General features: G+C 42.4%; 1 pseudogene; it reads right to left on the bottom strand.

Annotated features, from left to right (window-relative positions):
* Nucleotides 1-1,292: 1,292 nt before the first annotated feature.
* On the bottom strand, nucleotides 1,293-20,441 carry LOC100588950 (annotated as a pseudogene).
* Nucleotides 20,442-23,532: the final 3,091 nt, after the last annotated feature.

Below are 23,532 nucleotides of genomic sequence, written 5' to 3'. Positions count from 1 at the left end.
ACATACTAACAATAAATATGTGGAAACAGAAATTAAAAACAGAACCATTTACAATTGCTCCAAAGAACGTTAAATATTTACGTATAAATCTAACAAAACATGTACAAGATCTGTGTGCTGAAAATTATAAAATGCTGATGAAAGAAATTAAAGAAGACAAATAATTGGAATGGCATACTATATTCATGGATTGCAAGAATCAATAAAGATGTCATTTCTTCCCAAATTGATCTATAGATTTAACATAATTTTCATCAATATCCCAGCAAGGTTTTTTGTAGTCATAGGCAATCTTAAACTAAAACAGTGTCCAACACATCTAGAGGACTGAGTGAGTGCTAGACTCCCCCAGGACAGAGGAAGAGCACATACACTTAGGGCACCAGCAAGGCAGGGAGTCCAAGGTTTACAATCAGATAATCTAGAAAGAAGCTATTTTTGCCTCAGTACATGTAACTGTGTGGTTTAGTACTGTTTTTAGTTACAGTTAAATATGGGGAAGGAGCACCAAAATTGCTAGTTAGAATTAAATATGGGGGAGAAGCACCATAATCCTTAGTGTTTAGACCCTCTTAAGGTCTTACTTAATCCATCCCTGGCTGAAGTTTATTCATTGACAAACAGTGATTGAGTGCCTACTACCCGTATGTGCCAGGCACTGCACCTAGCTCTGGGAATATGGTTATAAATAAGATAGGTAAGGCTCCCTATCTCATGAAACTAACATTCAAGTGGAGAGAGAAGACAATAAGCCAATAAACAAAAACCACGGCCTGGACTGTGATAAGATGGACTACACAGGGAAAAAAACTGGATGAGGTGATAGTGAATGACTTGGGGTAGGGGTGAAGGTGGTGGGGGAAGTTCAAATGAAGAGGGGACATTTGAACTGAGACCTTAAGGATGGCAACAGGGGAAGTGGTCAGGGTAGAGAAAAGAGGTCACTCTAAGACCCTTCAGCAGAAACAGAGTGACTTGTAGAGAGTTGGTGTGTTCCCAGAGCCAAAGGAAGCCAGTGGGGCACAAAAGTATTAAACAAGGGTGGGCAGGAGCCAGATTATGTAGTACCTTATAGTGTACGGAGTTCAGATTCTATTCTAAAAGATTTAAGCAGTTAGTACATGATCTGATTTATGAAGAGGATATTTGCAATTAAGTAAGCATAAAAGGTTGGGTTTTAGAGAGTTGGGTTTTTTTCAAGCAGATAAAAGCCTGTTTTATTTGAATGGTCTGTGTAATTACTGAGGCCACTATGTATAGACAAGAAAGGAGGAGGTTTATTTCTTGGTCTCTTACTCCTTGGACAACATCTTGATGATCTCCTCCTTCTTGGCCTGGAGGCACTCGTCATGAAGTTTGCACACTTCCTTAGTCTTAGGCCAGTGGTCCTCAGCCTGGTCCTCCAGGAGCTTCTTGCGGGACTTGTCTACCTTCAGCTTGCGGACAATTCCATGAGAATACGCTTGTTGAACACAGTCCCTTTCACCTTCTGGTACAGAGTATAATACATGTGGCAATCAGTCTTCTTAGATTCACAGTATCTTCTAAGAAGCTGGCACAGAATCCTCATTCTCCTTATCCAGGTTACCTTCCCTGGCCTTTGGGCATTGGCTGTACCTTCTTGCTTACCTGTGCCCAGGTGCCTGCTCTTCCGGTGGTCCAAGGTTTTTCTGGCATCAAGGAGCCTGGGAGTGGATAGGCACAGGCTTGCGGATGATCAGCCCATGTTTGATCAGCTTCTGATTTGCTGATGGGAGTTATGATTGGTCTCTGAGAGCCAACCAGACCTTCTTTTTGCCACAGCGAAAGATACTAGAGGAAAACTTCCTCTGAAGCCTGAGCATACGCATGCCTTCAGCTACAGCAGCAAAAACAGTTTTTGTTTTGTTTTGTTTTGTTTTTGAGACAGGGTCTCTCTCTTTCGCCCAGCCCGGAGTGCAGTGGCACAATCTTGGCTCACTGCAAGCTCCACCTCCTGGGTTCACGCCATTCTCCTGCCTCATCCTCCCGAGTAGCTGGGACTACAGGCGCCCGCCACTGCACCCGGCTAATTTTTTGTATTTTTAGTAGAGACGGGGTTTCACCGTGTTAGCCAGGATGATCTCGATCTCCTGACCTCGTGATCCGCCCGCCTCGGCCTCCCAAAGTGCTGGGATTACAGGCGTAAGCCACTGCGCCCGACCGCAAAAACAGTTTTAATATTCTCTATTTTTTATGTAATATAGCAGCTCCCTTTTCCAATAGGAAGAGAGTGGTTTTGACAATTGTGTTAATCTCCAAGGATCCTTTGAATGTTCGTAAGTCAAATGTTCCTAGCCTAGGATTTGTGGATTCCTAGAGAGTATATAGATGGGCTCCAGAGGGTCTAAGAGCCGCCTAAGATTTTGTGTATATATGCTTATACATGCTTTTCTGTGAGTGGGTCCCTAGCTTTCAACAGATTTTCTTTTCTTTTCCTTTTTAATGAGATGGGGTCTCCTACTGCCGAGGCTGGAGTACATAATCATGGCTCACTGCAGTCTCAACCTCCAGGGCTCAAGTAATCCTCCTGCCTCAGCCTCCCAAGTAACTAGGACTACAGGTGCAAACCACTATGCCTGGCTAATTTTTAAAACTTTTGGCTGGATGCGGTGGCTCACACCTGTAATCCCAGCACTTTGGGAGGCTGAGGCGGGTGGATCACGAGGTCAGGAGATCAAGACCATCCTGGGTAACACGGTGAAACCTCGTCTCTACTAAAAATACAAAAAATTAGACGGGTGTGGTGGCAGGCACCTGTAGTCTCAGCTACTCGGGAGGCTGAGGCAGGAGGATGGCATGAACCTGGGAGCTTGCAGTGAGCCGAGATCACACCACTGCACTCCAGCCTGGGTGACAGAGCGAGACTCCATCTCAAAAACATAAAAAATAAATAAATAAAACTTTTTTTCTGTAGAGATGGGGTCTTGCTTTGTTGCCCAGGCTGGTTTTGAACTCCTGGGCTCAAACCATCCTCCTGCTTCAGCCTCCCAAAGTGCTGGGGTTACAGGCATGAACCACCATGCAACAAATTTTCAAAGGATTTTATCACACACACACAAAAAGCGAATAAGACCTACTTCACATCAAAGTCTTGGCTATACTTCTGGGATAGTAGTCGCTACTGTTATCTTAGGGTTCATGACACTGAACAAATTACAGTTCTAGAAAGAAGCAAGTTCTGCCTCAGAGATGACACTATGTTGGAGGAGGGCAATATTTACAGCAGAGTAGGAAGGAACTTCTTGGAAGAAAAATGTTAACCTGGGTAATGTGAGAACTAGAAGATACCTAGGAAATTACCTGGTACCATCTCACTTACATTACATGTAAGAAAATGAAGGTCCAGAGAGGTTAAACGACTTGCCCAAGGTTGTATAGCTAGTTAGGGACTAAAGAGGAATTCCAAACAGGTCACCAACACTCAGCACAGCACTCTGTGCTCCCCATGGAAAGGTATACAAAGAAACTGGACTACTGAGCTTAAAAGTTTAATAGGAAATATATGTTAAATTTTCTTCAACTCAATTACACAAGTGCATGCTCATTCCTAAGGAATCGGAAGGAAAGAGGGAATTAAAGGAGTTCAAAAATTTGTAAGTTCTCAGTCCTGAAGGAGATGAAAAACATGAATGTTAAGATGTACAATGAAAACAAAGTAAATAGCAGTAACACTTTTTTTTTTTTTTTTTTGAGATGGAGTCTCGCTCTGTCACCCAGGCTGGAGTGCAGTGGCGCGATCTCGGCTCACTGAAACCTCCGTCTCACAGGTTCAAGCGATTCTCCTGCCTCAGCCTCCTGAGTAGCTGGGATTACAGGCATGCACCACCACACCTGGGTAATTTTTGTATTTTTAGTAGAGACAGGGTTTCACCATTTTGGCCAGTCTGACACCTGAGGTCAGGGGTTCGAGACCAGCCCAGACAACACTCTATATTATCAGTCTATATCTGATCTTTCTGTGGCAGATTTGTTAAACAGACTCAATAAGTTACAAAAACTAGACGATTTTTCACTTATCAATTTGGCAGTTATTTTAAAAACCGGTAATCCCACAATTGAGTTAACAATATGGAGAAACAGACTTTCTCATTAGCACTGGTGAGAATATAAACAGGTATAACTCTTCTGGAGGGCAGTTTGGCAATATGCTTACGAAAGTCTTTAAAAATGCATACCCAACAATTCTACTTTATGAATTTATCTTGGCCAGGTGCGGTGGCTCACGCTTGTAATCTCAGCACTTTGGGAGGCCAAGGCGGGTGGATCACGAGGTCAGGAGTTCAAGACCAACCTGGCCAACATGGTGAAACCCCGTCTCTACTAAAAATACAAAAATTAGCCGGGAGTGGTGGCAGATGCCTATAATCCCAGCTACTCGGGAGGCTGAGGCAGGAGAATCGCTTGAACCCGGGAGGCAGAGGTTGCAGTGAGCCCAGTGAGCCGAGATGGCTCCCCTGCACTACAGCCTGGGTGACAGAGCTAGAGCTAGACTCCATCTCAAAAAAAAGAAAAAAAAAAGAATTTATCTTAAGGAAATGGTAGTACTATTTTCAAAGACATGAATGAGGATATTAATCATAATAATAATAGCATTTATTGAATATTACCTCATTTAATTCTCATAACTATTAATCTTCCCAGTTTACAGTTAACTTGCCAGTGGGACACAGTGGCTCACACCTGTAATCCCAGCACTTTGGGAGGCTAAGGCAGGCATATCACTTGGGCTCAGGAGTTCGAGAACAGCCTGGGCAACATAGCCAGGCCTTGTCTCTACAAAAAAACTTTAAAAAAATTAGCCAGGTGTGGCCGGGCATGGTGGCTCACACCTGTAATCCCAGCACTTTGGGAGGCCGAGGAGGGTGGATCACCTGAGGTCAGGGGTTTGAGACCAGCCTGGGAGAAACCCTGTCTCCACTAAAAAATACAAAACATTAACTGGGCATAGTGGCACATGCCTGTAATCCCAGCTACTCGGGAGGCTGAGGCAGGAGAATTGCTTGAACCCAGGAGGCAGAGGTTGCAGTGAGCCGAGATCGTACCATTGCACTCCAGCCTGGGCAACAAGAGTGAAACTCTGTCTAAAAAAACAAACAAAAAAAAACAAAAAAAATTAGCCAGGTGGAGAGGCACATGCTTGTAGTCCCAGCTACTCAGGAGGCTGAGGCAGGAGGATCACTTGAGCCCAGGAAGTCAAGGCTGCAGTCAGCCGTGATTGTGCCACTGCACTCCAGGCTAGGCAACACAGTGAAACCCTGTGTCCAAATATCAAAGGATTTGGACTTTTTTCAAGGCAAGCAATAGAGGAGCCATTGAAAAAATTTTAAACAAGAAAGATCAGATTCACACTTTTCCACATAAAGAATGGTTAGGTGGGGCAGACGTAAAGCAAGACAGGAAACAATTGTAGAAGTTAGAGAACCTAATGGAAATGAGAAGACAGATATAAGATGATAAGCTAGAATCAAAAGGACCTTGCAACCAATTAGACATGAGCTTAATTTAAGGGGAAAAGCAGTGTCAAGGGTAACTCCCAGGTTTCTGAGCAAATGAGTGGATGGTGGTGCTGCTTATTTTGGGGAGAAAAAAGGTGAGAAATTGAATTTTAAGCATGTCAAGTTCAAGGGGCCTATGGAACCTCAAGAGGAGTGAGCTATTGCATTTATCAATGTCCTAAGGTCAGAGGCAGTGTCTGGGTAAGAGACGAGGATTTTGGATTCATTCACCATATTTAGTTGTAGACATGAATGGTGGATGTGACCACAGGGAAAGTGAGGCAAAAAAAAAATGTTGGCAGTCAAGGGAATTGCAAGGTTTAAAGAAGCTCATAGGCTGGGTGCAGTGGCTCACGCCTATAATCCCAGCACTTTGGAAGGCCAAGGCGGGTGGATCATCTGAGGTCAGGAGTTCAAGACCAGCCTGGCCAACATGGTGAAACCCTGTCTCTATTAAAAATACAAAAATTAGCTGGGCGTGGTGGCACATGCCTGTAATCCCAGCTACTGAGGAAGCTGAGGCAGGAGAATCACTTGAACCCAGGAGGCGGAGGCTGCAATGAGCCGAGACTGCAAGATTCCACTCCAGCCTGGGCAAAAAGAGCAAAACTCCACCTAAAAAAAAAAAAAAAAAAAGCTCATAGGGAGACTGAGAAGGAGAAACTAGAGAAGTAGAAAGGAAAGCAGTGAAAATGGCTGCTACAGAAAGAGAGCCAAGAAAGTTTCAAGCAGGGCAAGAGTATGTTTCTGGTGGGTTAATACCTCAGGGAAGTCCCATAAGATAAAGACGAAAATGCGTTTCTTTGATTTAGCAATAAATTGACTGGGGAGAGTGGTTTTTGCTGAAGGCAGTCTTGCAAAGGCAAGATTGCAGTGAGCCGAAGAAGGAGTAAGAAGGAATAAAATGGAAACTGTGAAATATAAACCACTCTTTCAAGAAGATTGTTCAGAGAAGGAGAAAAGTCGGATAATCTTGTTAGAGGCAGATGTAGAATATTTAAACCCTACGAAAATCCTAATGACTTGCCAAGCAGTGTAAGGTTTTGTTTTGTTTTAATAAAACAATTCATAACAAATAGGGATTAGACAAATGAGAAATGAGAATTTCTTAGTTGCAATCTCAAGAGAGATTTTTACTATTTACAGCCCAAACTTTATTTTCAATATTAGATGGAACACACGCTTACAGCTCTTGTCAGGGTATTTTGATAAGTCTTTTAATAACTGTGAAGTAAAATATTAATAATAATAGAATTGTCATTTCTAACCTCAGGTGTATTTATCTTTTAAAAGGCTGAAAATTACTTTATAATTTAAAAAATGGTGGTAGTAGGGAAAAAAGTAAATAAAAGGCTAAAAAGATTAGCAGTTGCTTATAATTTTTCTCAATTGTTGATTCACAACTCACCAAAAATTTAAATTTAAGTGGCAAATACCTATTTTTTTTTTTTTTTTTTTTTTTTGAGTCTCACTCTGTCACCCAGGCTAGAGTGCAACGGGGCCATCTTGGTTCACTGTGACGTCCACCTGCCAGGCTCAAGCAATCCTCCTGCTTCAGCCTCCCAAGTAGCTAGAACTACAGGCATGTGCCACCACACCTGGCTACTTTTTGTATTTTTAGTAGAGACTGGGTTTCGCCATGTTGCCCAGGCTGGTCCCATACTCCTGGGCTCAAGTGATCCGCCCACCTCCGCCTCCAAAAGTGCTGAGATTACAGGTGTGAGCCACCATGCCTGGCCCCTGTCTAATTTTTTATTCTGCCTCCACAATTATCCTAAGGATTATGGCCAACTCTCACAAACTTCAGAATGAAATTAAATCTAATTCAGTTTAGCAAGTAAAGGTCTTTCAGCACCTTTACCAGAAAATCTATGCAGAAAGGCCAGGTGTGATGGCACATGTGCGTAGGCCTACCTACTCAGGAGGCTGAGGTGGAAGGACCACTTGAGGCCTGGAGTTCAAGACCAGGCTGGGTAACATAGTGAGACCTTGTCTCTACCAAAAAAATTGTTTTTTTAATTAGCTAGGCATGGTGGCATGCACCTATAGGCCCAGCTACTGAGGAAGCTGAAGCAAGAGGATTGCTGGAGCCCAGGAGTTCCAGATTACAGTGAGCTAAGATTGTGCCATAGCACCGTAGCCTGGGTGACAGAGAGAGACCCCATCTCCAAATACAGAAATAAATAAATAAATAATCTGTGCAGGAATTGAAAAATTAAAGAATGGTAATAAAGATGCTGTAAAAGCCAAAAAATTATGAACAAATTTTTTTTTTTGAGATGGAGTCTCACTGTTGCCCAGGCTGGAGTGCAATGGTGTGATCTCAGCTCACTGCAACCTCTGCTTCCGGAGTTCAAGTAATTCTCCTGTCTCAGCCTCCCAAGTAGCTGGGATTACAGGCATGTGCCACCACACCCAGCTAATTTTTGAATTTTTAGTAGAGACAGGGCTTCGCCATGTTGGCCAGGCTGGTCTCAAACTCCTGACCTCAGGTGATCTACCCGGCTCAGCCTCCCAAAGTGCTGGGATTACAGGCATGAGCCCCTGCACCCGGCCGTATGAACCATTTCTTTAGGCAAGTTTTGCTTCTTTTTATCTGACCCTGAAGAAAATAATTGGAATGAATACAGTAATTCCCTTCCCTTTCCCCTTTCCCTTTCTTTTCGACAGGGTCTCACTCTGTCACCCAGGCTGGAACACAGTGGCACCTTCATGGCTCACTGCAGCCTCAACCTTCTGGACTCAAGTGGTCCTCTTGCCCCCTGAGTAGCTGGGACTACAGGCATGTGCTACCATGCCCAGCTAATTTTTGTTTGTTTTGTAAAGGCAGAGTCTTGCTTGGTTGCCCAGGCTGGTCTAGAACTCCTGGACTCAAGCAATCCTCCTGCCTTGGCCTCCCAAAGTGTTGGATTACAGGCATGAACCACTGTTTCTGGCTTCCTTTTTTTCTGATATAAATAATCTGTTTTTCAAAATTGCTGTTTTTGAAGGCCAGAGATTTTTTTAATTTTTTTTCATTTTCTGAGTAAACATATGTCTCAGTGTACTGTTTTTAAATTCACAGTGGCTTTCTGGACTAACAGTGACAACATTCAGTCACAACATTCATGTTTATAAATGTAAACATTTACCTCAGGAACAGTCTTTAACCAGTAACTGAACCTCTTGTTCAATGTTGGTTAAACAGCAAGATGGGATATTCTGACCAAAAAGCAGAAAACCAATTTTAATTAAAAATACTTTTAAAGTTTATGTAGTCAATTTTCTATTGTCTTGACACAAAAGATCTATTCCTCTAGTTTAGGTCACTGAGTTTTAAGAATATCTTGGCTGGGCACAGTGGCTCACGCCTGTAATCCCAGCCCTTTGGGAGGCCGAGGCAGGCAGATCACAAGGTCAGGAGTTCAAGACCAGCCTGGCCAACATGGTGAAACCCCATCTCTACTAAAAATACAAAAATTAACTGGGTGTAGTGGTGGACGCCTGTAATCCCAGCCACTCGAGAGGCTGAGGCAGGATAACTGCTTGAACTCAGGAGCCAGGGTTACAGTGAGCTGAGATCGCACCACTGCACTCCAGCCTGGGTGACAGAGAGAGGCTCCGTCTTGGAAAAAAAAAAAAAAAAAAAAATCTCAAACCACTATAGTGGTTTATTATATTTCTAGTTACTATAAAGAAACTAGAAATGTAATGGATTTGAAAATAAACTATCATCATGTCAAATCAAATACACCACAGGCAGCTCTTTTGTACAAGGAATATTCTGGGCTTTTAACTTTCATAACCCTCAAGAATTAGATATTATTATTTTGTATTTTACAGTGGAGGAAACTGAGGCTGAGAAAAGTTAAAGAGTTTGCTCAAAGACAAATAGCTAGTAGCAAGTTAGGACTCGAACCCAAGTTTTCCCAAAAGGAGCTTTTGTTGAGAAGATAAAAATACAAATATAAGTTACCACCAATAAAAATTACCACAAACTTAGTTAAAAATAACATTATAAGAAATTCCACTATCTTAGAATGCACTTCTGTGATTACTGGTAAAACTTATCATTCAGATATGAGCCACAAAAGTTAGAAAAAATGAGAACTTGCTGACCTGGGGCAGAAGATTCAGCCGGCAACAAATTCCAGCTCCACCACATGCTGGCTGTGTGGCTTGAGGGAAACATAGTCTTCTCATCTGCAAAATGAAGATAACATCAACCTTCCAGAGTTATTGTGAGGGTTAGATGAAGTACCAAGTAAAGCTCCAAGTAGAGGGCCTAGCACACATAGTAAATACTACATGCTGACTCCTTCCTTCTTAGGAAAGGCTTTCCATGGGTCTAAGACCTTGAACGATAGATTGAGTTGGGATATTGAAAGAGAATGGGGAAGCTCATTTCAGGAAGAAAAAAGAAGCATAAGTCAGAGATACAGCAGGAAAAACTGTGTTTAAAATAGTTTACCTGATGCAGAACATTTAAATTTAAGAGTATATTATAATAAGCCTGGAAAGCAGTTTGGGCCAAATTACATCAGGCCTCAGTCAAAGAATTTAGACTTTATATTACAAGTAGCAGGGAATGATGGAGAGTTTGGTTCCTTTGTTTACATTATGCTTTATTGACCTTATGTTTTATTATAAAGCAATACATGTTCATTGTAGAAAGTCTGTAAATTGGCCGGGTGCAGTGGCTCATGCCTGTTAATCCCAGCACTTTGGGAGGCAGAGGTGGGCAGATCACTTGAGGTGAGGAGTTTCAGACCAGCTTGGCTAAAATGGCGAAACCCTGTCTCTGCTTAAAAAAATAAAAATTTAGCCGGGCGCGGTGGCACAGGCCAAGATTGTGCCACTGCACTCCAGCCTGGGCAACAGAGCAAGAGACTCTGTCACAACAACAACAACAAAGTCTGTAAATTACAGACAAGTGTAAAGAAAAATATACAAAACACCTTATTCAATAGTTACCTTGAGAGATAAATTTTTTTATTGTTTTATCCTTTGGTGGAATTTGTTTTCTTTTTTCAGTAGCTTTACTGAGGCATAATTGACATATAGAAATTATATAATTCAAGGTATACAATACGATACATATACATTGTGAAATGATTACCACAATCAAATTAATTAACACATCCTTCCCCACCCATAGTTACTATTTTCCTTTGGTAGTATTTTGATTGAGGTTTTTTTTTCCACGTACACTTATTATTTTAATACTAATAATAAAATGTATAAGTACATGGAAAACATTAAACACATTTACGTAACTGTTCTTTTTATGAGAAGATTTGCCTCTCCAAAAAGCATTTGCATATTTGAGATGGTCAGATGGCCAGTGAGAGTTCCCCAAAGCTAGAACCACACATTTTATAGGGTACAATGGTTGCTAATTTTTATACGCATCTTGTCCTATCATTTCAACATATCGTTGTAACACATTTTTCTTTTACTTTTAATATAGCTAAATTATTTAATTTGTTTAAAAAATATTGCTACCATAACACTCTCCAAAGATTACCTCTGGGGACATTTGAGTGTATCTTTTCCAGTTTAAAGGTTTGAACTTGAAGATAGATGGAATAAAAGTGGGACTTTAGGTGGCTTACTCTGACCAAAGCAAATTAGAAAGATGCGAGGAAGGAGATTATAGAACAAGGAAGACCATATTGGGCTATGGTAGCAATTCAGGCATAGGTCAAAAACGGGCAAGACTGGTACAGTGACAATGGACATGGAAAGAAAGCAATAAACAAAAGAAACAATACAGAGGGAGAATTGACAGGACTTGGTGACTCACGAGCTATGGAAGGTGAAGGAGATGAGTAATGAAAGATGATGCTAAGGTGTCACCTTTGGCAATTTACATAAGCTTCAATTTCCTCATCTATAAAACAGGGTTAACAATTGTACCTTCCTCATAGGGTTGTTGGGAGGATTAAATGGATGACATCTAAAATGCTTTGCACAAAAACAGGAATGCATTCTTAGCCAATAGTGGCTGTCATAGTTTTTATAGATGTTGAATCTACATGGCTGGGTTTAAAAATAATGAAATTCTTAAAAGAAATAGGAAAGTCAGGAGAAAGGTCTGACTGAGGTAGAGAGGTAGAGTTGAGCTATATTTTAGACCTGTCAAATTTAGGTTTATGGTGGACAGTCGATTAAAAATGTTCAGCAAGAAGCCACCACTGGCAGTGATGTTTCACAGTGGGTACATTTTAGGAAGACTTCATGTTCATGAGAAGCAGACACGTGGAGGGTGGATACCACTGCACAATGTCCACATCTGCCCGTAACCTCCACTTAACCAGCAGAAATTACCTGATCTAATAAGCAATCTCTACATATCGTACACTTCCTGGCTGAGTGGCTCTGGTAGGACAGATACCAAAGTAGTGAAGCATTTAAAGGTTTGGATCTGTTTGAATCCCAACTCTTCCACTTACTGTTGTCTAATTGCAGGAAAAATAATTTTCTTAGCTTCACGTTTTCTTGTTTACAAAATGGAGTAATAAAAATTTCTACCTCATAGCATTGATGGGAGAATTAAATGAGACCATTTAAAATAAGGTCAGGCATGGTGGCTCACGCCTGTAATCCCAGCACTTTGGGAGGCTGAGGCGGGCAGATCACCTGAGGTCAGGAGTTCAAGACCAGCCTGGCCAACATGGTGAAACCCTGTCTCTACCAAAAATACAAAAATATGAACCGGGCCTGGTCGTGGGCGCCTGTAATCCCAGCTACTCAGAAGGCTGAGGCAGGAGAATCGCTTGAACCCAAGAGGTGGAGGTTGCAGTGAGCAGAGAACGCACCATTGCACTCCAGCCTGGGCGACAAGAGTGAAATTCTGTCTCAAAATAAATAAATTAATAAAAAATAAAACATAAGATGTGATATAAATACCAAGTTGTTTTGTTTTGTTTTGTTTTGTTTTGAACAGGGTCTCCCTCTGTTTCCCAGGCTGGAATGCAGTGGCACTATCACGGCTCACTGCAACCTCAACCTCTCCCAGGCTCACGTGATCCTCCACCTCGCCTCCTGAAGTAGCTGGGACCACAGGCGCTTGCCACTAATAAACTGTTAATTGTTGTACTTTTTGTAGAGACGGGGTTTTTGTCTTATTGCCCAGGCTAGTCTTGAACTCCTGGGCTCAATGAATCTGCCCACCTCAGTCTCCCAAAGTGCTCAGCCACTGCACCTGGCCATAAATACCAAGTATTGCTATTAATCATGTCTCTCCTTGAGGTTAATAGTTCATTTATATTTCCTCTCCATTCTTTATGGTGTCAAACATGAGAGGCACTCTCTGCTAACCGCTGATCACTGTGCCTCCACAACTTTTGCTTTCAGCCTCTCCCCATGGCTCAGTCCCTTTTGGAACTTTGTAACTCATAGTTTTGTGAAATTCCAGAATGCCAAACAGGATCTTTGGAGGAAGATGGTCTGTTAGTCTTTGTTTGGAGAGACCTTATGTATTCGTTTCCTATCACTGCTTAAACAAATTACCACAAACTTAGTGACTGAAAACAACACAAATGTATTGTCTCACAGTTCTGTAATTCAGAAGTACAAAATGGTCTCCCTAATAAAATCAAGGTGTCAGCAGGGCTGCATTCTTTTCTGGAGTCTCTAGGGGATAATCCATTCTCTCACGATTTTAAGTTTCTAGAGGCCATTTGCATTCCTTGGCTCATGGCCTTCTTCCTCCATCTTCAAACCCAGCAATAGCAGCTTGAGTTCTTTTCACCTCATCAACCATCCCTCTGGTTGACTTCTGCCTCCCTCATCTCCTATTAAAGACCCTTGTGATTACATTGGGTCCACCTGGATAACCCAGACGGCTCTGCCTATGTTAAGATCTGCTGACTAGCAACCTTAATTCCCTTTGCAACTTTATCTCCCTTGCCATGTAATATAACATAGGACAGGTTTTGAGAATTTTGATGTGAACATTTTGGGGGATCATCATTTTGCCTACCATACCCTCCACAAAGAAAACTCCAGGGAGATTTGCCCCTGCTTTGTCTCTGTCTTGCAGGACCTAACTGATCCTCTAAATCATGAACCATCTATCACAATATGATAATTGTAATAATCACAATTGGGAGGCCTTTCATGATAATATTTTTCTTCTGGTCTGTCTGATTCTATTCCATGCTTGAAGATTTACTTGTAGCTAAATACAATGACTGTTAACTAAAAATTCTTAAAGAAATAATGATCTTGGCTGGGCACAATGGCTCACGCCTATAATCCCAGCACTTTGGGAGGCCGAGGTGGGTGGATCACCAGTTCAGGAGTTTAAGACCAGCCTGGCCAACATGGTGAAACTCCGTCTCTACTAAAAATACAAAAATTAGCCGGGTGTGGTGGCAGTCGCCTGTAATCCCAGCTACTCGGGAGGCTGAGGCAGAGAAAAGAAAGAAATAATGATCTCAGGAAATCCTTTCCAGTATGGGGGAAAAAAAGGTTTATCATCAACCATTCACTTTTATAAATGATATGAATGTCCATTTCTTTTTTTCTTCAAGTCAGAGTCTTGCTCTTCTGTCACCCAGGCTAGAGTACAGTGGCCCAAGCACAGCTCACAGTAGCCTCAACCTCCCAGGCTCTAGCAATCCTCCTGCTTCAGCCTCCCTAGTAGCTGGGACTACAGGCACATACCACCATGTCCAGCTAATTTTTGTATTTATTTATTTATGTATTTATGTATTTTTTTTTGTAAAGAGAGGGTCTTACTATGTTGCCCAGGCTAGTCTCAAACTTCTAGACTCAAGTGATCCTCCCGCCTCAGCCTCCCAAAGTGCCAGGATTACAGGCATGAGCCACCACACCTGACTGAATGTGTATTTTATTTCTGAAACAAAACCACTACACATGATTGTTACTAATATGTTTCTATTTTTTTTTTAGCTGGGTATACCTGTAATACCTGTATTACAGGTATCCCAGCTATTCAGGAGGCTGAGGTGGGAGGATTACTTGAGCCCAGGAGTTTGAGGCTGCAGTGAGCCATGGTTGTGCCACTGACTGCGTGACAGAGTGAGACCCTGTCTAAAAGAAAAAAAAAGTTTCTATTTTTTTAACAGAACCCCGACAGCGGTGTTTTCATTTTAGATCCAATTGGTGATTAATGGACAGCAGAGTATGTCTTAAGAAAGACAGGTGAAAAATATCAGGTTGCAAAGCCAGAAATGTTTTTATTTTTGTAAGGGGTAAAAGGCCATGAGTACTATTTTAGGAGTAAAAAAAAGTTCAAACACTGTAGTTGGAAATGGATAAAACCTCAATGCCTTTGAATTTTACACTGAAATTTAGTATTTCTATCTTTTAAGTTCTTTTATCTCAAGGTATATAAATGTGCTCAAAATAATGATGTCCAAACCTTGAGATTTTCTTTTTTTTGAGATGGAGTTTCACTCTTGTTGCCCAGGCTGGAGTGCAATGGTGCGATCTCGGCTCACCGCAACCTCCGCCCATTCAAGCAATTCTCCTGCCTCAGCTTCCCAAGTAACTGGGATTACAGGCATGCACCACCATGCCCGGCTAATTTTTGTATTTTTAGTAGAGACAGGGTTTCTCCATGTTGGTCAGGCTGGTCTCGAACTCCCGACCTCAGGTGATCTGGCTGCCTTGGCCTCTCAAAGTGCTGGGATTACAGGCATGAGCCACCACGTCCGGTGAGCATTAAAAATTTTGTTATAAATTTCAGCATTAAAAAACTTGTTAATGGTTGATCCTAATTTTCTAGTGGGTAGGAGGCTAGCTTTAGTACCTGATTGAAAGAAAACAGCTTGAAAAACAGGAGAGGCTAGCACTAAATTGTTTTATGACTTTGGGCAGGAGACTCAAGAGAAGGAAAATAGAGAGCCCAACAGGTATTGAGCATCTATTATTGCCAAGCACTCTGTTTGCATATATTATTTCACTGAGTTTTTACAACATTTCCTGTGGGTCGCCATTGTTGTACTTTAAAGATGAGGAAATCAAGGTTCTGAGATGTTAACACACTCTCCCACAATCGCACAGCTAAAGGGTAACAGCACTGGGATTAGAGTCCAGTACTGCCTAACTCCAAAGCCCATGCATATGCTCTCCACCACCCTCAGCTGCTCTTGCCTTGTTTCCTCACCTACAAAACAAGGCAGTTCAGTCAGATAATCTCTGATGCCCCTCAAGTTCTACCTGCATGGCCTCTATGATTGGGAGGAGAAAGGGGAATCAGGGCAGGGTCTCTGGCACTGTGCTGAGTGGTCTTCTCCTGAGTGGGAAAGCACTGAAACCATGTGTCCTACCAGTGCTGTACTGACTCCCTGTCCTGTGGAAGGAGGCTGCTGCTGCTGGCAACACTGCAAATGACGATGGGACTCCCAGGCCCACAGCCCTCAAAAGGAAGTGAGTCTTCTCATTCTCCTTTGCAGGGCCACTTTTTATAAATTTACATTTCCAAAATCAAATCCGTCAACATTTACTGTTGAGAATTGTATTGTGCCCAACACTGAGTTAAATGGTATTGCGAAGCTCTATATACAACAGCAAGGAAGTAAGTATAAGATGTGGTCTGTATTCTCAGGAACTTACAACTAGCTGGGAGAACCCAACACACAAAGCAATTTTTGAAGGACACTGTGTAATGCAGGACTGAATTGTGTAGTCCAGATAATATGTACTACAGGAGTGCAGAGAAATGGGAGTTCAATGGAGGCTACAGTACCCGTAAGAACTGGAGCAGAGACAGCGTTATTCACCTTGCATTCTTGACTAGTCTTTCTTGGCCTTCTCTGTAATTGTGAAATCCTGGTATGACTCTTTCATATAGTTCAAACATTCTCTGCTTTGCAGGCTGCAGTGATGTCCTTCATATCACGTCATCTTAATGCCACTTCATCTTTATTGGCATGTATGGGAGGAATAAAACCCCAGTGGTATGCAAACACCGTCATGGAGACTTGCTTCAAGCCATGGGAAGTTTCACGCAAAACCAGTTTCTCAGTAGGGCAAATGTTGTGTAAAAGTGCAAGAAGTTTGAGAAACTAGTTAAAGGCAAAGCCTGTCACAGCAAGAATGAGACTTGAATGGGGACACTTTCCTGTCTGTATCAGGGATGGTCTGATGGTCTACTTCCAGCCCCTCACCTTCGGGGCCCCTATGCTTAAGCACTTCTCTGACAATGTGGCCTGGAGGCCAAAGGACCTTGTCCAATGCAGCAAGAACTTCTTATTTCCAAACCCTCTGCCCACCCTCATAGGCCAGTCTTTTGATAAGAGGCTGTAGACCTAAAAAATTATTCTAGAATGTTGGATCTAATGGATTTAATAGTCACTATATATTTACTGCATGTTCTGAAACAAGGCTGGATTGAGGAACGTTTTCATTTTAGTTGAAGACACAAAATGAATATACAGGAAACAGTAGCTAAGTATACCTGACAGATTAATGGCATCAAGTGCTAAGCCAAGGGTAATTGGTTCAGAAAAATGAGACACTGATAAGTACAGAAGTAATGAGGGAAAGTGTCACCAAGCCAACGTTTAGGAGAGACCTTAAAAAATGGAAAGAATCTGGATTGGCAGGAAAGAGAAATTATGACATCCTAGAAATGATATAGCACCTACTATTTCATGTGATGAATTATAAATTATAATAGGAAACCATTATCAAAGGCAGGAAAAGTGAAAGATATATTCATGGAAAACCAAAGCAGTCAGTCTGTCTGGAGGAAGGGTGGCATAAGAATGTACATAGCAAAAATTAATGGGAAGTAAGATCATCTGAATAAGATGAATTCATCAACATACTTAGGCTGGGCGTGGTGGCTCACGCCTATAATCCCAGCACTTTGGGAGGCTGAAGTGGGTGGATCGCTTGAGCCCAAAAATTCAAGACTAGCCTGAGAAACACAGTGAGACCCTTTCTCTACAAAAAATACAAAACAATTTAGCAGTGTGTGAAGGTGCGCGCCTATAGTCCCAGCTACTTGGGAGGCTGAAGTGGAAGGACAGCTTGATCCTGGGAGGTCAAGGCTGCAAGTGAGCTATGATCACTGGACACCAGTGTCAGTGACAGAGTGAGACACTGTCTCACACAAACAAACTTACCAAACATATATCAAGTGCCGATTACACTAGGTCTCTTGCTGCATAATTATAATCGTTTACACCTATTACAGCTTACAATGTGCCTTGCACTGTGTTAAAGTGCTTTACATATATTATCTCATTTAATTGTCACTACAGACCTATGAGGTATATGCTACCTCATAGGTAATGTATCCATTTTACAAATGAAACTGATGAAACCCAGAGAGGCTAAGGAACTTGCTTCAGGTCACATAGTTACTGAGTGGGAAAGCCTGGTATTGAACCAAGTAAGTCAGCCCAAACACGGGTTCCGAGCACAATGCTAAACTGTCTCCACAGATATTACTACAATCTCATAAACTTCCCTATGACATAGGTATTATCACCCCAGTTTTGCAAATGGGGATTCAAGGTTTCAAGAGTCAGTGAATTGCCCAAGGTCATTCTGCTGAGTACAGGGCTAGGATTTGAAAGCAGATCCACTAACTCCAAGTCCATTAAACTTCCCGTTACAATATAGCCACCTGGCAGAAATATTGTCTAGTATGAGATCAGATTAGAGGAAATTTTGACAGCAAAGAAGAGCAAGAAGTCTATATAAATAGGGAAGAACTTCAGAGTTTTGAATAGACGTGATTTGATTAATGAAGGTAGTCTAGGTCTGGCCTCAGTCTTTCACAGGGAATTGAATCAGGGAAAGGGTAGACACGAACATTAGATGATATTAGAGGAAGTACGGACCTAGAAATGGGCATAGGAGAGAGGGAAGGACAGAAACAAGATCAATATTTGAAGGAAAACCGGATTGTTCCAGGGGCTGACAGCTGAGAGTGATGAAAGAGGAGATCAAATCAAAGAGGAATTTGCTTCTCTATATCTAAATAACTTCATGGACTATTGAGAGGGACTGACAGTTTATATGAGCAGCTGATTTGTGGCAAAAAAAAAAAAAAGAAGGTTGTTTTTGGACATGTTGCAATCTGCTTGTCAGAACAATGACCTGCACATTCCAGAGGAAATGGCCAGTAGGCAGTCAGGGAAATGGGATTGGAGCTCAGGTAGAGAGCAGAAGCTGTCAATCGTATCTGACAAATAAGCTCTGCAAGGACCACTGAAGGGGCAGACAAGTCACATCCCAAGAAAAATAGGTTTTTTTCTTAATAGTCAGAATGAGCCAGGAGTCAGCAGAGAACCAAAATGCACTATAATGAAAGAGATCAGGCCCAAGGGCAAGCCACAGGTCAAGATAAGTGGTTAGGGACGATGCAGAGATAAAAATTAAAGGGACAGAGCAGCAAATCTGATCTCATCAGTATAAAGGATAAATGACCACAGAATAATTTCCTGTCCTGTTTCTGGTATTTTGGGTTATTCCCCTATTGCAGGAGCCAAATCCACTTAACTGGATGAAGCCCTCAGAATGACCCTACAGAACAACCACGAATCTTCCTAGCAGGGAGTACAGTCTACATCAGCACAGGGAGAGAACGAAAGTTATCAAAAAGAGCCTCTCCACTGAATTGTACATGTAAAAATGGCTAAAATGGTAAAAGACATTTATGTAGATTTTACCAAAATTTAAAAGGGAGTCTATCTCTTGAAAAGATAAACATCTATGGATTCCCGCAAAATCTCCAAAAGTTCACCTAATTACCATCTCCTGGACTTCCCCTGTTTGTTAAAGATCTTGATTTCCTTGCTCAAGTTGGTGGCTATGGTGCTAAAGGGATGAAGGTACTTATGAAACCATGGAGGCTGCAGCTACCCGGTGCCTTTGTCCCTTCCAGTCTGGGAAGGGAATGGGATAGTCAGTTGTGGTCAGTTTGCTGTGGAAACTCCTCTTCTGGCCTTTCTGCTCCCTCTGTCCTTTTTTCAGAACCTTGAGAACATGATGCATTGGCCAATGCTCCACCCTCTGTGACCTCTTCTGCTTGACACAATTAAGAAAATGAGCCATAGAGCAACTCAGCCAACACCTGGAAGGGACTTACCTGAGACAGGAACCTGGGTGTCCTGTAACTTCAGTTCTTGCTCACTGCCCTGTGCATATAGCCTTAGAATCCTAGGATCCTCCTTCTGACTTTACAGAGATCACCTCCAAGCCTATATCCAATTCCTTTCCTGATCAATATATAATGTGTTCTTAGTTCAGGGGGCCTTCACAAACCAGGGCAACCCAAAGGTGCTCAGCTCCTATGCTCTTGGAAGTAGCAAAGTGGGGCTCCTCTTCATCTTGTAAGTGAGGAAACAGGGGCCCAGGATCAGTTCAATGGCTTGCCCACGGGCATATACCTGGATAATTGCACAAGGGGAAGGAGATACAGGCCTTCTGATCCACTCTCCAAATCTCTGTTAGCTAGACAAAGAGATCCCAGCTGAAATATTTGGAATGCTATTTTTACTGAAGCTTTGCTTTCCCCCAGATTTAGTCTCTTTTACTGCCTTTTTCTCAAAATATATTTAAAATGCTTGGAAATGCCAATTAGGGTTCTAAAATAGAATGATAACTGCACTGATCAATTGGGGAAGCTCACTGGTTACCCACAAAACCATCACAGACCGCCTATTATGCTGTGGCTAAAACTCGGATCCATGCCTTCCCGCAGCCTCGTATGGCAGAGTACTCTAGTCCCTCCTGTCGTTGCCCCATGTTGGCCTTGATGTCTGCCTCTGAAATCCTTGATTACCAACGTCAACAGGCAGTTGGCCAGCTTAGGAGGGGCCCTCCAAGGTTATGGCAAGATAAAAGAATGACAGTACAGCTCATCATAAACGTATTTATCAGGCAAACTTCAGGAAAAACTGGTTTCTCAGGCTTGGCATCTGAAGCAAAATAGTTCTGTGTGAAGCTTGACATGGTGTATATCTGTGGGTCAGGTTAGCACACACACAGAAAAAGAATCTTTTTTGTTTTCTCTTCGGAGATTATCCAAACTATAAAGTTAACCAGAGAAATGAATTATCTGTTTTCGTCAAGCCTATATTTCTTTCCAATGGTCATTTTCTGGAAAGGCAGGATTCAAGTTGAGAACTTCTAAGTCATAGAGTCATATACTCATAAAATAGCACTGTATGGGACCTGGAAATCATCTAATCTAGCGTCTAATTTTGCAGATAAGAAAGCTGAAGTTTCCCGTTATTAAATGAATATTGTACTTCTATGCAGGCAGAGATTGCACTCATTTCTTTACAAGCTAAAATTACACTGTTGGCTCCCATGGCACTGGCAGTTAGCCTAAATAAAACCCATAATATTTTTCATATAAACTGTTCAGCTAGATTTTCCGCATTCCAGGTTTATAGAAATTTCTTAAAATTTTGTTCAGGAGTTTACATTTTCCCTTTCTAATGTTACTAGTTTAAACTCTGTATGCCAGTCTATGATTTGAATTCTGGCCCTGTCTTAAGCCTTATAAGTACTGAGAAAGGGAAAGATCATTTGCTAGTGTGCACTTTACAGTGTACCTGTCTTTATTTATGTATTTATTTACTTATTTATTATGTTTTGAGACAAGGTCTCACTCTATCACCCAGGCTGGAGTGCAGTGGCACCATCACAGCTCACTGTAGCCTCAACCTCCTGGGCTCAAGCAATCCTCCTGCCTCACCCTTCTGAGTAGCTGGGACCACAGGCACATGCCACCATGCATGTAGAAGAATTTAAACATTTCTAAAATGTTGCCCAGGCTGGTCTGAAACTCCCGGGCTCAGGTGATCCTCTCACCTCAGCCTCCCAAAGTGCTGGCATGACAGGCATGAGCCACAGTGCCCAGCTCCCCTGCAACTTCACTTCTTGCTCACTGCCCTGTGCGTATGCCCTTAGAGTCCTAGGATCCTCCTTCTGATTTTACAGAGATCACTTCCAAGTCTATATCCAATTCCTTTCCTGATCAATATATAACATGTTCTTAGGTCAGGGGGCCTCCACAAAGCAGGACAACCCAAAGGTGCTCCTGCACTTAGCTATTAGGACAATAGCTAAGTTGTCCTAAATAAAACACCTAGTTTTGTCCTAATTTAATTCCTCAAGGAGGTTTGGTAACTTTTCCTCCCTTCTTACATGAAGGAGCTCTAAAAGGGGCCTTTCCTCTATAAGGGAGAAGAAACTTCTCATAGCTTGTCTCCTACCAGAAGTAGGAGTGACTGGGGTAATGTGGTAAAAGGTTACCCTCTAAACTCCAGAGTCAGAAGAACCTTTTCTTTTTTTCTTTTTTTTTTGAGACACAGTCTTGCTGTGAGGCCCAGGCTGGAGTGCAATGATGCTATCTCGGCACTCACTGCAACCTCTGCCTCCCAGGTTCAAGCAATTCTCCTGCCCCAGGCTCCTGAGTAGCTGGGACTACAGGCACACACCACCACGCCCAGCTAATTTTTTTGTATTTTTAGTAGAGACAGGGTTTCACCATATTGGCCAGACTGGTCTCAAACTCATGACCTCAAGTGATCTACCTGCCTCGGCTTTCCAAAGTGCTGGGATTACAGGTGTGACCCACCGCGCCCAGCCAAGAATCCTTTCTTATGTCCATGTTGATGTATAGGTTAGTAGTTTATCTTCCATCAGCTATGAAAACTGCAGGAGTCAAGAAATTTAGGAGTACGGAGGAAAGAAAGGAAAGATTTCCTAATCTCTTCATACTCAAAAGGATATCTGCTATATGAAAAAGAGTTGAGTGAAATATCTGTGATTACTTTATATATTGTAAGTAGCCTAGAAACCTAAGGATTATACCTGACTTCTTCCTTCCCTTCACCCCCCATATCTAATAATAAGAATAACTAACACTTACCAAGTACTTATTGTGTGCCAGGTACTGTGCTGAGCATTTTATAAGCCTGATTAATTGAATCCTGAAAACAATTAGGATTTTAAGATGAGAAGATTGGCACTTTTAAGAGATTACATTACTTGCTTGAACTCATATATCAAGGATTGATAGAGCCAGATTACCACCCAAATTATTGTGACTCCAGAGCCCAAAAACTTACCCACAATAAATATTAGTCCAGGTCCTCTAGGAGAGCCATCAGACCATGATACAGGTTTGTCCCTTATGAGACATAGAAGGAAGAATGAAAGGAAGAACAGGAGGGAGACAGATGTTGGGTAGAAGGAAGGACAAAGGAAGGTTGGTGGGTTGTGTGGAAGGAAGGTTAGGTGGAGGGTTGGTGGGTTCTGTGGAAGGTTGGTGGGTTGTGCGGAAGGAAGTTTAGGAGGAAGGTTGGTGGGTTGTGTGGAAGGAAGTTTAAGAGGAAGGTTGGTGGGTTGTGTAGAAGGAAGGTTAGGTGGAGCATTGGTGGGTTGTGTGGAAGGTTGGTGGGTTGTGTGGAAGGAAGGTTAGGAGGAAGGTTGGTGGGCTGTGTGGAAGGAAGATTAGGTGGAATGTTGGAGGGTTGTGTGGAAGGAAGGTTAGGAGGAAGGTTGGTGGGTTGTGCAGAAGGAAGGTTAGGTGGAGGGTTGGAGGGTTGTGTGGAAGGTTGGTGGGTTGTGTGGAAGGAAGGTTAGGAGGAAGGTTGGTGGGTTGTGTGGAAGGAAGGTTAGGTGGAACGTTGGTGGGTTTCGTGGAAGGAAGGTTAGGTGGAACGTTGGTGGGTTCTGTGGAAGGTTAGGTGGAAGCTTGGTGGGTTGTGTGGAAGGAAGGTTAGGAGGAGGGTTGGTGGGTTGTGTGGAAGAAAAGTTATGTGGAAGGTTGGTGGGTTGTGTGGAAGATTGGTGGCTTGTGTGGAAGGAAGGTTAGGTGGAAGTTTGGTGGGTTGTGTGGAAGAAAGGTTGGGTGGAGGAATCTTAGACTGCAGTGCAGTATTAAAAATGTTCAGCAAGGACAATGTAACATCTTGGAGCTAAAGTTGCCCATTAGAGGGGTCCCACATTCCCCAGGAATGGGCCTGCCTTAATATTCCTGCTGCACTCAGTCATGAAGTAGCCTTCGAGAAGCATGAGCTGAGCAGGA

The sequence above is a fragment of the Nomascus leucogenys genome, chromosome 23 (genome assembly GCF_006542625.1).
Source record: "Nomascus leucogenys isolate Asia chromosome 23, Asia_NLE_v1, whole genome shotgun sequence".
Classification (NCBI taxonomy): domain Eukaryota; kingdom Metazoa; phylum Chordata; class Mammalia; order Primates; family Hylobatidae; genus Nomascus; species Nomascus leucogenys.
Note: the sequence above shows the minus strand (reverse complement) of the source record. Positions and strands in the feature narration are given on the sequence as shown.